Here is a 16,660-nt window from a genome sequence, read left to right on the forward strand (position 1 = left end):
TCTCCCTCCTCTCCAACTTCTGAAATCTTCCACTATGCTTTATGAAATTGGTGGACAATCATCACTAAATCCCCCTATATCTGCAACTGCTTCTTTGTATATTCCCTTCATCTTGTTTAACTGAAATCAAACTCTCCTCTAAGGTGCTTAGTGTGCTGAAACCCTCTTATATGGTGCTGTCTTCTCTCCCACGCATTTAGTACCACAAGGCCTGAAGGTGGAAAAGGTATCCTCCTCATTGTCACTTCCAGGACATTCTCCTCTTTATTCAGTAACAGCCCCCAGTTTTGAACCTCATGTCCCCATATTAGGCCATTCACTATCTGTCCTCAATAATCACTGATTCCTGAATTGTTCACACTTATTCCTTGAAGATTTTAGCACCTGATTCACTGTTACTCCCTGTAACACTATTCCTGTCTTTTTTAAAAAACATTTTTTAATGTTTATTTTTGAGAAAGAGACAGAGCATGAGCAGGAGAGGGGCAGAGAGAGAGAAGAAGACACAGAATCTGAAGCAGGCTCCAGTCTCTGAGCTGTCAGCACAGAGCCTGACACGGGGCTTAAACCCATGAACCACGGGATCATGACCTGAGCAGAAATTGGATGCTCATCTGACTGAGCCACCCAGGCATCCCAACAATATTCTTAATTCTTGGTTATTTCAGTATCCAAATAGATGATCTTTTTGATAATCTGGCCTCTCAGTTCCTTGGCTTCTTCTCCCCTAAATATCTTCACCCTACTATATCTATTTACCCACTAACCCACGTGGCCAAACCGTTGACTTACAATTACTAAAAACAAAACAAAACTATTCCTCTCTTGTCTCAATTTCAAGCACCTCATTCTTCAACTATCACCTTCTTCTTTCTACATTCCTTATCATTCCCACATTCTAACAAAAATTCATCCCCACTCATTGAATCTACTACTTTCACTCCCTTTCATGTCCTCATTGCCTGCCCTACCCAGCATAAATTCTGTGGTCAATCATTACATTACTGGCTCTACATGTACTCGCACTCCTTTGCCCCTCTCTCACTTCTGTTCAAATGAGCAAGCCTCAAGTCTAGTTAAATCCAACTCTCCACCTATTATGCACTTACATAATTGAATTTGGAAAAATGACAGCTATGCTGACTGGTCTCATTTTATGTTCATGAAGAACACTGGTCTGTAGTTTTCTTTCCATGTAGTGTCTTTGCTTGGCTTTGGTATTAGGGTAACACTGGTCTCATATCTGATATTATGAGTTGGGAAATTCCCCTTCCTCTTTTATTTTTTGGAAGAGATTGTGTATGATGATATTATTTCTTTCTCAAATGTTTAGTAGAATTTGTGAGAGAAACCATCTGCACCTGGAAGCTTTTAAACTGCAAATTAAATTTCCTTAACAGATATTAGATAATTTGGATTATCTATTTCTTTTTGAGTGAGTTTTGATCATTTGTACTGTAAAGGAATTGATCCATTTCATCTAAGGTGTCAAATTTATGGACATAAAGTTGTTTGTAGTATTTCTTTATTATGCTTATAATGTCTGAAGAATCAGCACCCATTAAAATAGCAAAACAAAAAGTTATAGCCAATAATCCAAAAAAGAAGACAAAGTGTAATAATAAAAATTATTTAAATAATCCAAAAGAAGGCAGAAAAGGAAGAAAAGGGAAACAAAATAGAAAACAAGTAGCAAGATGATAGATTTAAACCTAAACACATATAAAATTATATTAAATGAAAATGGCCTCAATATTTAGTGAAAAGGTAGAAATTGTTAAATTACATAAAAAATCAATACCCAGCTATATTTGCTGCCTATAAGAAACATATTTTGTTTTTTATTTTTATTTTTATTTCTATTTCTATTTCTATTTTTATTTGAGAGAGAGATAGAGAGCATGCAGAGGTCAGGGAGAAGGTCAGAGGAAGAGAAAGAGAGAATCTTAATCAGACTCCATGCTTAGTGTGGGGCCCAATGTAGGGCTTGATTTCATGACCATGGGATCATGACAAGAACTGAAATCAAGAGTCAGATGCTCAGCTGACTGAGAAACTGAGGCACCCTGAAACATACTTTAAATATAAAGCTACAAATAGGTTAAAAGCAAAAGAATGGGAAAAAAATATCATGGTAACCCCTGTCAAAAGGAATCTGGTGTGGCTCTTAATATAAGAGAATGCAGATTTCAGAGAAAAAGATATTACTAGCAGTAGGAAGGTCATTTCATAATTACAAAAGATTCAACTCATCAGGAATAAATAACATTCCTAAACATTTATGTATCTAATAAAAGAGCTTCCAAATACATGGAGCAAAACCTGATAGCACTACAAGGAGAAATAGACAAATCCATGATCTTGATTAGAGATTTCAATACCCCCTCACAATACTTGGACATTAGAAAATCAGTTAGGATATAGAAGATTTGCACAGCACTGTCAACCAATTTTACCTAATTGATATTTATGGAACACTCCACCAGATGACAGAAAAAACTCATTCTTTTCAAGTATACATGGAACATTCATCAAACATACCATATTTAAGGCAATAAAGGAAAACTTGAGAAAATTAAAAAGATTCAATTCATGCAAAGTATGTAGTCTCACTACAGTGGAGTTAAATTAGAAATCAATAACAAAAAGATGCCTGGAAAATTGCCAAATATTTGAAAAGAAAATAATACCTTTATAAAAAAAAACAAACCCATGAGTCATGTGGAATTTAAGAAACAAAACAAAGGAGCAAAGGAGAAAAAAGAGAGAGAGAGAAACAGATAAACCAAGAAACATACTCTTAATTATAGAGAACAATCTGATGGTTACCAGGGGGAAGGTGGGTGGGAGTATAGGTTAAATAGATGATGGGGAGGGCCCCTGGGTGGCTCAGTCAGCTGAGAGAGTGACTCTTGATTTCAGCTCAGGCCATGATCTCATGGTTCTGTTCTGTTTGTGAGATGGAGCCAAAAATAAAGGATAAAACATATTTTAATCTTAATGAAAATGAAAACAGAACATACCAAAATTTGTGGAATGCTGCTAAAGTAGGGAAAAGGAAGAAATTTGTGGTACTAAAGTAACTGTATTAGAAAAGAACAAAAGGTCTAAAGTCAACGACTTCATGTTTAACCTTAAGAAACTAGAAAAAGAAGAACAAATTAAAACCAAAATAAACCAAAGAAAAAGAAATAATCATCAATAAAATTGATACAGCTCTAGCCAGACTAACCAAGAAAACAGAGAGAAGACATGCATTACTAATAACAAAAACGAGAGATGGATATCATTAAACTTCCACAAAATATTAAAATGATAATAGAATATTATGAACAACTATATGCCCATAAATTTGACAATTTAGATAAAATGGACAAATTCTTTGAAAAACAACCAACCTACTAAATCTCACATAAGGAAAGTTACATAACCTAAATAGCCCTATGTTAGTGAAATTTAATTTGTAGTTTAAAACTTCCCACAAAAGAAAATTTTTTAAAAATTAATTAAAAAAAAAGAAAAGTTTCTAAAAAATAAGCAAAAAGTAAAAAACCTTTCAACTCACACACAAAAATACCAGGACCCAAATGACTTCATTGGTGAATTCTACCAAAAATTTCAAGAAGAAACAGTACCAATTCTACATTAGCTGCTCCAGAAATTTGAAGAGGAGGAAATATTCCCCAACTCATAACAACTGATAAAATATTTCCTATAAGGCCAGCTCTATCTTGATACAAAAGCTTTCTAAATAAAATTTCATCAAATTCTATCAAAAAATACATATAAAAGATATTAATAAATCATGATGAAGTGGGGTTTATCCCAGGAATGCAGAGATGGTTTAACCCTTAAAATCAGTGAATGTAATTGACTATACTACCAAACTAAAAACTATAAACCACATGAGCATCTTAACAAACACAGAGAAAACACTTGACAAAACTCAGTATCCATTTCTGATATAAATTCTCAGCAAAGCAAAAAGAGAAGGGAACTTTCCTTATTCTGATGAAAAGCATCTATAAAAATAAATAAGCCTTACAGCTAGTATCATATTTATTGGTGAAAGATCACGAATAGGAAAAGGAATGTCCACTTTTACCCTTCTATTCAACATTGTATTAGACATTCTAGCTAGTACAATCAGGCAGGACAAAGAAATAAAAGACATCAAATTGGAAAGGAAAAACTAAAATTACTTTTATTCACAGATATAATGTCTATGTAGAAAATCTGATGGAATTTTCAGACATTATTTTTAAACCATGAAGTGCATTTATAATATTGCAGAATACAAGATCAGTACATAAAATTGTTTCTGTATACTATCAATGAAAAATTGATAATCAAAATTAAGAAAAGAATACTATTTACAGTGACACCAAATACTTAGTGATAAATAATCCAATAACTAATCCAAATTACTTAGGGATGAACCTGACAAAAGCTATAAAAAATCTGAGCATTGAAAACTACAGAATATTGCTGGGAGAATAAAGAAGACCAAAATAATTGGAAAGATATATCATGTTTATAGGGCAGAACACTCAGCATCCTTAAGGTGTTGTCTCTCCCTAAAGTGATCTATAGATTCAACTGCAATCCTAATCAAAATTCTTTCAGGCTCTTGTAAAAATTAATAAACTGATTCTAAATTTCATATGGTAATGCAAAGGACATAGAATAACTAAAAAAATTTTGAAGAAGAACAAAGTTAGAGGACTAATATTACCTGATTTCAAGACTTCTTTTAAGCTTTGGTAAAATAGTGTGATATTGGTGCAAAATAGATAAATAGATTAATGGAACAAAATTAAAAGTCTAGATTATAGACTTACACATATATGGACAACTGATTTTTTTACAAAGGTGAGTAGGCAATTCAGTGGAGAGGGAATCATGTTTTCAATAAATGATGTTAGAACGATTGGATGGATATTTATATGAGAAAAAAGTAAGAACTTCTATCCATACCTTGAACATAAGAAAAAATTAACTCAAAATGGATTATAGACCTAAATATAATGTTTCTAGATAGATCATAAACCTAACTATAAAACTTCTACAAGAAAACAGGAAAGGGGCACCTGGGTGGCTCAGTCAGTTAAGCATCTGATTCTTGGTTTCAGCTCTGGTCATGATCTTGCCGTTAGTGATTTCGAGCCCTGCATTGGGCCCCGGGCTGACAAGTGTGGAGCCTGCTTGGGATTGTCTCTCTTTCCTCTCTCTCTGTCCTTCCCTTGCTCATGTGCACACTTTCTCTCTCTCTCTCTCTCAAAATAAATAAATTAATTAAAAAAAAAAAAGAAAACAGGAAAAACCTCTTTGAACTTGGGATGGGCAATATTTCTTAGATATGACACCAAAACATAATCCATAAAAAACTGATAAATTGGACCTCATAAAAATGAGGAACTTATGTTCTTCATTTTTTTTAATGTTTTTATTTTTGAGACACAGAGAGACACAGACCATGAGAAGGGGAGGGGCAGAGAGAGGGAGACACAGAATCTGAAGCAGGCTCCAGGCTCTGAGCTATCAGCACAGAGCCTGATGTGGGGTTCAAACCCATGAACCGTGACATTGTGATGTGAGCTGAAGTCAGTTGCTTAACTGACTGAGCCACCAAGGTGTCCTGAGGAACTTCTGTTCTTCAAAAGACGGGGTGAAGAAAATAGAAAGACAGTCCACAGAATGAGTGAATGTATGTGCAAAGAATGTATCTGATAAAGGACTTGTACCCAAAATATATGAATAACTGTTGAAATTTATCACTAAGAAAACAAGCAACACAATTAAAAAACTGGGCAAAATATATGAACAGACATTTCACCAAAGAAGATATATGAATGGATTGGGCGCCTGGGTGGATCAGTTGGTTAAGTGTCCGGCTTCAGCTCAGGTCATGATCTCACGGTTTGTGAGTTCAAGCCCCACATCTGGCTCTGTGTTGACAGCTCAGAGCCTGGAGCCTGCTTCAGATTCTGTGTCCACCCCTCTCTCTCTGCCCCACCCTTGCTTGTGCTCTCTCTCTGTCTTTCAAAAATGAATAAACATTAAAAATTTAAAAAAAGAAGATATACGGATGGCAAGCAACATATGAAAAGATGCTCAAACATCATTAGACATTGGGGAAATGTAAATAAAATATGCAGTGAGATACAGACTATTAGAATGGCTAAAAGTAAACTTTTTATGATACCAGGAGTTGGCAAGGATGTGGAGGAACTGGGACTCTCATACATTGCTGATGGGAATGTAAATGGTACAACCATTTTGTAAAGCAGTTTGTCAGGTTTTTTTAAATGTTAAACATACATTTGCCATATGATCCAGCCATACTATTCTTAGATTTTTACCAAAAAAAAGTGAAAGCATGTGTCAAAATATATAGTTGTACATGAATGCTCGTAGCAGTTTTATTTGTACTGGCCCAAAATTGGAAACAACTAAAATGTCCTTTCAATTGGGGAATGAATAAACAAACTGTGAGATGCACATATAATAGAACATCACTTGGCATCAAAAAGGAATAAATTATTCCATATGATTCAATTTATGTAAAACTCTTAGAAATGAAAACTAATGTATAATGATGAAATCAGATCAGTAGTTGCCTTGAGACAAGGCTGAATGGGGAAGGATTACAAAGGGGCATGAATAAACTTTGGAGGATGATGAATATGCTCCATATCTTAATTGTGGTGGTGTGTACACATGTCAAACTGTATTAAATGGTATACTTTATTTATTTATTTATTTTAATATCTAAAAATTGTATTAAATTGTAAATGAAATACATACACATTTTAGAAAATGTGAAAAAAATAGAGAAAAGTATAAAGAAGAAAACAGAAATCATCTATACATTTGCTATTGTCATGGTTATACTTTCAGTCTTTTTCTATGGATATAGATGCTAAATTGTATACTTTAAATATGTGAAGTTTTATTGTATGGCAATTATACCTTAACAAAGCTACTAAATTAAATGATCCCAGCAAAAGTTTTTCTAGACACAGGCAAACTTATTCTAAAATTTATATGTAAAAGCAAAGGACCTAGATTAACTAAAGCCATCTAGAAAAAGAATAAAGTGGGAAGAATCATTATACCCAATATTAAAGCCTACTATATAGTCACAGTAATCAAAACAGTATGATATTGGAAAAAGACACATAGATCAACCGAAATGAATAGAGAACCACACGAATACGCCCAACCAAATTTTGACTAAAGTGGAAAACCAATTCAACTCAGGAAGCACAGACTTTTCAACAAAATGGTGTGGGAACCATGAACATCCAGACAGAAAAATGAACCTCTAGCTAAACCTCACAGCTATATAAAATTAACTCAAAATACATCACAAACACCTTATACAAAATTAACTTATTCAATGGTGTGGATTACCACAATTTGTTTAATAATTCGCCTGAATGCTATCTGGGTTGATGAAAGCTATCTGAGTCATTTCCAGGTTTTGACTGTTATGAATAAAGCTGCTATGAACACTGGTGTACAGGTTTTTTTTTAAAATAATTGATTGTAATTGACACATAACATTGTATCAGTTTTAAGTGTACAACAAGATTTAATATTTTTATATATTACAAAATGGAATACAACTCAGAAATAAAAGGAAATGAACTGTTGATGCACACAACAACTTGAACAAATCTCCAGGTAACTATCCTGAGTGAAAAGCTAACCTCACAAAGTTATATGCTGTCTGATTTTGTTTATATAGTACTCTGTAAAATGACAAAACTATAAAGGCAGAGAACAGAATTATGGTTGTCATGGGGTGCCTGGGTGGCTCAGTCAGTTAAACATCCAACTCTTTATTTCAGTTCAGGTCATTATCTCACAGTTCATGTGATTGAGCCCTGCATTGGGCTCTGTGCTGACAGCATGGAGTCTGCTTGGGATTCTCTCTCTCCCCCTCTCTCTCTCTCTGCCTCTCCCCTGCTCACACATACATGTGATCTCTGTCTCTGTCTCTCTCTCTCAAAAAAAATAAATAAACTTAAAAAAAAAAGAAATGGCACACTTTATTTAAAAAAAAAAAAAGAATTATGGTTGCCAGAAGTTTGGAATGGGATGAGGGAGAGTGCACGTAGAATGATGGTGTATGTGGTTTTAGAGGAGGAAGATGATAGATTCTTGCTGTGATGGAACTGTTCTGTATCTTGACTTTGGTGGCAGATACAAGAACCTACATGTGATAAAATTGCATAGAGGTAAATAGACACAACTGAGTCCTAGTAAAATTGGGATATCTGAATATATTTGGTGGAGTGTATCGATATTAATATCAAGGTTGTAATAGTGTAGTATAGTTCTGCAAGATGATGCCATTAGGGGAAATTGAGTAAAGGGTAAATGGGATCTCTCTGTATTATTTTTACAATTGCATGTGAATCTACAATTGCCTCAGAATTAAAAGTTTAATTTAAAAAATCTCTGCTTAAAACAGCTCCAAAAGATTTAAATGATACAATTTATGTAAAAGTGTCTGGCACATTTTACATAATTAGCAAACATGCAGGAAAAAAATAATAATCATCACAAGTCATTCATTCAATCAATGATTTGGCATATATTTATTAAGAGTATACTACATGTCAAGGACTATTCCAGGCTCTGGGTTATACAACAATGAAAAAATTTAAAATGAGGGTGCCTAGGTGGCTCAGTCGGTTGAGCGTCCGACTTCAGGTCAGGTCATGATCTTAACGTACATGAATTCAAACCCCACATCAGGCTCACTGTTACCACCCTGTCAGTGCAAAGCCTGCTTTGGATCCTCTGTTGTCCCATGCTCTCTCTCTGCCCTTCCTTCACTCATGCGCACGCACACACATTCTCTCTCTCTCTCTCTCTCTCACACACAAAAAATAAATAAAACATAAAAGAAAACCTTAAAATGGTATCCACCCTCATAGAACTTTCAGTTCGGAGAAAGAGACTGAAAATAAATCAAAAAGCAAAAACCAAACAAATCATTGAAATTACAGATTTTGAGACATGCTCTGAAAGAATTGGACAGAGTGCTGTAATAGAGAACAAAGTGGATAGACCTCCTTTTGACAGAGCAATCTAGGGAAGCCTGTACAAGGAGGTGGTATTGAGGCTGAGAACTGAAGGATGAGAAGGAAGAAGCTATACTCTCTCATACAGACAGACAGAGGCAAAGAAGTACGGGAAATTAATGGCAAGTCAAGGCAGAGGGAACAGCAAGTGCAATACCCTGAAGCAAAAGAAATTGTATAGAACTGGGAGGAAGGGGGACAGAAAGAACACAGTTTAAGCAGAGGATATCACCAAGGAGAGGAGATGAGCTCAGAGATGTAGCTAAGGTCAAGATCATGTAGTGGCCTATAGACAATGGTAAGGACTTTGGATTTTACTCTGATTGAGATGGAAATCATCAGAGAGTTTTAAGGTGGAAAGTACCATACTGTGCTTCATATTTTAAGCAGATCATACACACTGGTACATGAGCAGGATAAAGAAGAAAGTGGAGGAAAGGCCAACTAGAAGGTTGCTGCAGTTAATGGATGGTGGTTTAGCCTAGGGTGAAAAGGACTTAACTGTTAGCTTTGGGGAATGAGGAAATGGCCAATATTACGGATATGTTAAGGTTTCTTACTAATGTCTCAGAAGAGGTGGTTTTGAATGTGAAATAATAGCAAGTACCTCCAGATGGTACTTTCCAACAGGTGGCTGGAAATCCAAGAGATCAGTAGGGACTAAAGATATAGATATGAGAGTACTGTCATTAAGGGTATGATTGAATGCATGGAGATAAATGACATCACCAAGAGAGCAGAGAGGCAAGAGAGAACAAAGAGGACAAAGGATAGAATTGGGGATAGCACCCATACATTTTTTATTTTTCTGATAAAAACTACTTTTAATTACAAAAGTAATATAATCATATCACAGGAATTTGGAAAGTAGAAAAAAGAGAAAAATATACAAAATCAAACCTCTTAAAGTGAACATTTTATCATTTGGAAGTATTTCTCTCTCCTAGGCTTTTTATATACATCTTTTAATTAGTATGCATGTAATCTTATATCCTATTTCCTCACGTAACAGTTTCAGAATAACCTACTATTGGAAGTGGGAGGATACCCAGCAAAACCGATAGAAGAAGTAGTTATTAGCAAAGGAGAATAACTTAAAGGAATAAGTGGCATTAGACTGTTATTGGTGACCTTGTAGAGGAAATACAGATGTGTGTATAGATGACCAGTTTTTAGGGGCGCCTGGGTGGCGCAGTCGGTTAAGCGTCCGACTTCAGCCAGGTCACGATCTCGCGGTCCGTGAGTTCGAGCCCCGCGTCGGGCTCTGGGCTGATGGCTCGGAGCCTGGAGCCTGTTTCCGATTCTGTGTCTCCCTCTCTCTCTGCCCCTCCCCCGTTCATGCTCTGTCTCTCTCTGTCCCAAAAATAAATAAAAACGTAGATGACCAGTTTTTAGCTTGGTGGCAAAAGAAAGGAACAAAATCCTGAAGTGGTGGCTGGATCTAGGGAGGGTTTTTACAATGAGAAATATCTGAGTATGTTTATAGACAGAGGAAGGAAGCAGAAGACAGGGAGAAATTAAAAATGTTGTTGACAGGATATAATTAATGGTCACAGTCTCTACAGAAGTAGGAGGGGCTGGGAATAAAAGCAGGGAGTGAGGCAAATTTCTTTCTCTCACGTAGGAGAGAAGAAGAGACTCTAACATCATCTACTATAGTTCCTCATGTATAAATGAGGGGTTGAGGCCTGGGTTAAGAGAGGTGTGCTAATTACACAGCTAATCAGAGCTATAGCTGGGATGTGGACTTAGGTCCACCCAAACCCCTGCCCAGCAGAGGAAAACAAGTTTAATGCTTTCTTTCTGATCTATCCATAGGAGGGACATGCCCCTGTCTAGTCAGACAGAATAGGGCAAAACCCAGCAGCAGCTTTACTCCAGCTGTCAGTACTTTTCAAAATTTATATATTGGTTGCCTTCTTTCTGAGAGTCATCTTAGTGGACAATCCCTGATCTAGAACATTGGAAAGCCAAGTATAGGCTTTCAATAAAAAAGGGGGGGGGGGGTTGGAAAGCTTTTACCTTAAGCTAGATAATGCTTCTCAACAGAGCTTCTTTCCTCTTCATCATAATGAAATGGAAGCTAGCAAAAAATTGGAAACAACCCAGGATGACCAACACTAGGGATGTGGTTTAATAAAAAATGATCCAACAACAGGAGGGAATACAATGCAGTCATTAAAATAATAACTATGAAGACTATAGAAATGAAACATGCTTATGATATAATGGTAAGATAAAACATAGGCTTCCAAATGGCATGTGTACCATAATTGCAATACATAAAAATCATATGTTCATTGTAGGTAACATTCAGAAAGGGAAAATGTTTATGTGATGGAATTATAAATGTTATGATTTTTAAATGTTCTTTGTTGTTTTTTATGTTTATTTATTTATTTTGAGATAGAGAGAGTGCACGAGTGCACATGAGTTGGGGAGGAGCAGAGAGAGAGGAGACAGAGAATTCCAAGTAGGCTCCACTTTGCCAGCACAGAGCCCATGTGGGGCTCAAACTCACAAATCATGAAATCATGATCTGAGCTGGAATTAAGTGTTATATGCTTAATCAATTGAGCCACCCAGGCACCCCTAAATGTTGTTTATTGTTATAACTTCTACTCAAATAAACATTTAGTAAATAAAAAGTAACTATTATGTCTTCTCCAAAAGAAATACTTATTTTTACAGTTGCTAAAAATAAATGTTTTTTTATGGTTAAATAAATTTAAGTGGAGACACAGAGGAGAACCTACTCCGATGGAATGTTCAACTTCTTCAGCATAGTAAACTGCGTCATTCAGCAGCAATAAGTCTTCTGGCTGTCACAGACATTCTTTCTTGGGTTGCTCTAATGTAGCAACCCTCCTCTTTTCTCCCTTTCCTTCCTGCAGGATTAGAAGCAGATGGCAGAAGCTGGTAGATCTGGAAGGGCAGCCCAGAGAGAGATTCCAGTATTAGGCTCCTAGGTGTTAGGCCAGCAATAGTTCCATTTATTTATTTGCTTTAAATTTATATTAAACTTATTTTTTAAATTGTACTCCATGAAGAGAAAAAGAAAGAAATCATTTTTATCTGTAACCCCACCATCAAACACAATTGTTTCTGGAGATAAGCTTTTATAGAATGACAGTGAAAATGTCTATATAGTTGTGTGTTCTATTTTTGCCTCTTAACCTCTTAGTGTTATTGTATTTAGGCTTTTCTATGTTTATTGCAGTCCTCAGAATTATGATTTTTATTGCTTACATAATATTCCATTCAATCTATGTGTCTTAATTCACTTAATTACTCTGATTTTGTTGGACATTTGGCTAATACTAGTTTTTTGAGATTACGCATAATGGCATATGAAATGTGTTTCATAAAAAAAAATGTGCTTTGTAGATATAGTTTTCTTCTTTCTTTTGAATTATTACCTTACTGATAAATTTCCAGGAGTGGGATTACTATGTCAAAGGGCATGGATTTTTTTGATATGTATTGTCAAATTGCCCTTCAAAAGAGTTGTCCTAATTTATCCTACTGCTGGAATGCACGTGGGAGATCCCTCTTTCCATCCTCTCCCTGCAAACCAAACCAAATTTGTTTGATAATATTTTCTACTTTAATAAGTATAAAATGGTTAATGTTCTTTAGTACCAGTGTGGCTGAATGTGTTAAATCACATCATCTAAGAACCACGGGAATCTGAGATCTGGGATTGATATGGGTAGTTCCAGAATTATAATTAAGTGGGTTTTTTTTCCCTGTGTGTGTGTGTGTGTGTGTGTGTGTGTGTGTGTAAATTGTCTGTTTCATGCCTTTTACAGTTGCCTAATGGAGTAGGTTGTTGCTGGAGAGGGGAAGAGTGAAGAGGGCAACTACAAAATTATCCATGTTACCCCATGCCATATGTCATTCTTCCACACTATCTAAGAGATGCCAGGATGCCAGGTGTCTCCAGGCTGGTCAAGGAAGGAACGAGAAAAAAAGCAAGTTGTTGAGTACTGCCAAGGGATGGATAAAACTGACAATGAAAAGACTCCAGTTTGCTTTTGATTTCTGGACCTCTACTGGTTTTCAGGCATACATAAAACCAAAAGGTGTATAGGCATTTAATAGAAAACCAGTTACACAATACGTGAAGTGCTAGAAAAATTGGCAGAATTCTTCACAATCCTCCCTAATGTGTTCCTGAAGTTTCCCAGTGGGCCTGCTCATGGGGATTGTATTTACTTGTACTTTGTTGCTAGGCAAGAATCAAGGTGTTGTATTTCAACCAGATGTCCTGAGTTGGGCTCTGCAAGATAGAGTAGCAAGTGAGACATGTGTTTTCCTTTAAACAAACCTTCTCGCCATCACCAGCTGCTTTCAGTCTCATGGGTGGATCTCTCCACTTGTCAGATTTTCTAGCTCCTGAGGCTTTGGAAAAGCCACCCTTGGTATTTTTAATCATTTAGTCATTGCTAATTCTCTTACAAGTGTCAAAGTACACTCCCAATATTTTTCTTAGAACGTCCTCCTGGCTGCCTCTTGATCAGGGACCCAAGGGTTATGGGGCCTGCTGACCTTAAAGCAGTCTGATTGCAACAGTTCTTTCTAGTGTCCAGGAAATACGTGAAATACTGAATGGACAAAAAAGATTACCGGGATTTCCTGACTTGTGCACTTTTCTGTGTTCTGTACTTTTTGTTGGCTTTGAGCTCTTCAACAACTCTATAAATTGTGAAAAACCGATAGTATTGCGAAACATCCATAGAAATGCAAATGAATTTTGTGTGGTGTAATGTAATTGGTTATTGTCTCATGGATATTGGCCAGTTTTGCATCTATTTGAAAATTCGTTCCAGCATTCATAATTGCCTATGGGAATCTATGTCCTTCGAACTGGTTGTAACATCTTACTGCTTCCCCCATTAATTAATGAGTTAAATAAAATGTTTGACATGTGTTCCTATTATATTTGCATGAGAGTCATGATTTTACCTTAAAAAAAACTATCCTTTAACACTAGTTTGCCTTTCTATAGCGGTTTTACAAGCCCAAATGGGCTTCTGTTTTTGCCTGTTTGTCTGAACTGGAAGCATTCAGCTCCATTCACCATGGTATTTTCAATTTAACTTTTTTTTCTGAAAAGGAGAAGAATTCAAAACAACAATTATATTAGCTATAACTTCAACCAATGCTTCCTCCAGCCAGCTTTTCTTAGAATTCTGTTCTCCAGCTTTCCCAAAAGACATTTTTGGAAGAAGCAAATTACTTTCACATCAAATTTTTGGCCTCATCAGAATCTGCAGAAAGAAGTCCCCTGACTTGTGCAGAATAGGTCTCATCACCCCCTTCAAGGTTGGAGCGTCTCATGATAAGTCAAGTGGTAGTGTGCCAGTGGGTTCTGACCTTTCCAAAAGTGCAGTTTTATGTAGAAACCATTTGTAGTAGAAACTTTTCATTTCCTCCTCAAATTTAAAAATGTTAAGAGTACATTTAAGGGACAGGTTAGCAACTGCTTCTTCACAATTAAATGTTAGTAATTAAAGAATTAAGATCAGTTGCACAGTCTTTTTTGGTGGAGGGATTCTGAAACAGTTAAGGTAACATTTGAATTTGCATTCGACTGGTAGAATGCAGGAATCAGACTGGGTAAATGGAGGACTCCCTCAAGGCAAAGGACAAAGGAGGCATATGACTGGGAGTTGGTAGGGGATGGGACTAGGAGTCAGAAGCAAGGCCAATGATTTCTGTCAATTTCTTGTTTCATTCTTTGAGTTCAGCAGAAGTTAAACAAAACTAATTCATGTGCTTTGAAAATGCTTTAAGATTGTCAGGTATAGACACATAAGCTAATGGTTAAGGCAGAAAGGAGGGAGGAGCAATTGGTTCTAGTTTAATAATTAATTTCGTTAACTCGATGGGTATGATCGTTGATCTTCCTGGGCTTCAGTTTCCTCTTCTGAAAAATAAATGGGTTGGACTAGTTGGTCTCCAAAAGGCCTTCTAGTTCTGACCTCTTAAGCCAGCTGTAGAGTCTGAGAAAAGAAAATGGTCATGATTTTTGGAACTCTAGGCTTAAACAAAGTGAAGTTCTGCTTTATCAAGCAACTTGGCACATTCCTAAGGGCAGCTTCTTTCCCTCAGGCATGGGCTTGGTGTCCCAACTTCTGTTTCTATGGATCCCACTTTCTGTTGCTAGGTAAAGCTCAGATTCCAGACTCCTCCCAAAGGACTACGTTTGTAGAAGCTTATTCTTCGGTGGCTATTGCTATAAAGCACATTCCAGTCAAACAAAACTTGTATTCCTCGAGTTAATTGAAGATAGGTTTCCACAGGAAAAGACAAAACACATAAATTGACTGAGTTGAACTGAACTTGTATGAAAAGAAGGGGTAGATGGTGCTCAGGACTGTCCCAGACCTATAGCCTGCTGGTGTCAGTCTCCTGAGTATTCATTCATTAGTTCACATGTTCACAGAAGTTCTGTGAGCTGTGAGTGCCTACAGCTAGTGCTCAATAATTCTTTGAAAGGTGGGAAGATAAATGAATGAAGTTACAAATGTACAAATGAAAGAATCAATACGAGGCCTTCTGGGAAGTTTTCACTGAGACTATTTGCAATAATACTTTGCAGACCCCTCTGCCACCAGACACACCACCATTTCTCCTTGGTGCTATCTCATCTAATCTCCTGGATCTCTATTTTCTGCTGCTAGAGTTTTCTTATTTTGTTTTGTTATTTTCAAGATCAATTTGGCTTGGCTACAGTATAGTAACCTTCCTATTAGACTGTAGGATTATATTGGGATGAAGAAATGGTACCATCATCTATTACCTAACAGATTCCAGCTTGAAATTTTCTGAAAACTCCTTATTTCTTGGGTTTCTGAGTATGCAAAATATGTTCTCTATCATAGCATAATGGAGAGAATGGGTTTTTTAATTAGGACAGATATGGATTTAATCCTAACACTACCATTTACTATTTGGGGGATATTGGGTTTGTTACTTCACTTTTCTTTGGACTTTGTTTTTAAACATGTAGGAAAATAAGCAATTTACCTCAAAAAGTTGTTCCTGAAGAAATGAGATAAACACATGTAACTTTACCTAGCATAGTACCTGGCACGTAGTAGGGACTCATACAACGTAGCTTTCATTTTAAAATCCTAACCTGTGTAGCACTTTCCATTTACAAACCATCCTCCCATAGCTTCTCTTACTCATCTCTCTCTCTCTCTCTTTCACTCACACACACACACACACACCTCTTATTAGACACTGATGCTCTAAGACTCAAGTTCAACTCAGAATTTATCTTCAGACACTGACTGTTCACCTTAGACCTAGGCTTCCATGTTTCCCATCCTTCCAGGAGCCAAACAGCTACTCTGTAAATTCCCTTCCTGAGCTTTTACTCAACAAGTGCTAAGCAGATAAGAGGGGTGTTTAAGTTTATTTATTTTTGAGAGAGAGAGTGTGTGTGTGTGTGCACATGCATGTGCAAGCAGGGAAAGGGCCAGAAAGAGAGGGAGAGACAGAATCCCAAGGAGGCCCCATGCTGTCAACACAAAGCCCAACATAGGGCT

The sequence above is a fragment of the Leopardus geoffroyi genome, chromosome X (assembly GCF_018350155.1).
Source record: "Leopardus geoffroyi isolate Oge1 chromosome X, O.geoffroyi_Oge1_pat1.0, whole genome shotgun sequence".
Lineage (NCBI taxonomy): Eukaryota > Metazoa > Chordata > Mammalia > Carnivora > Felidae > Leopardus > Leopardus geoffroyi.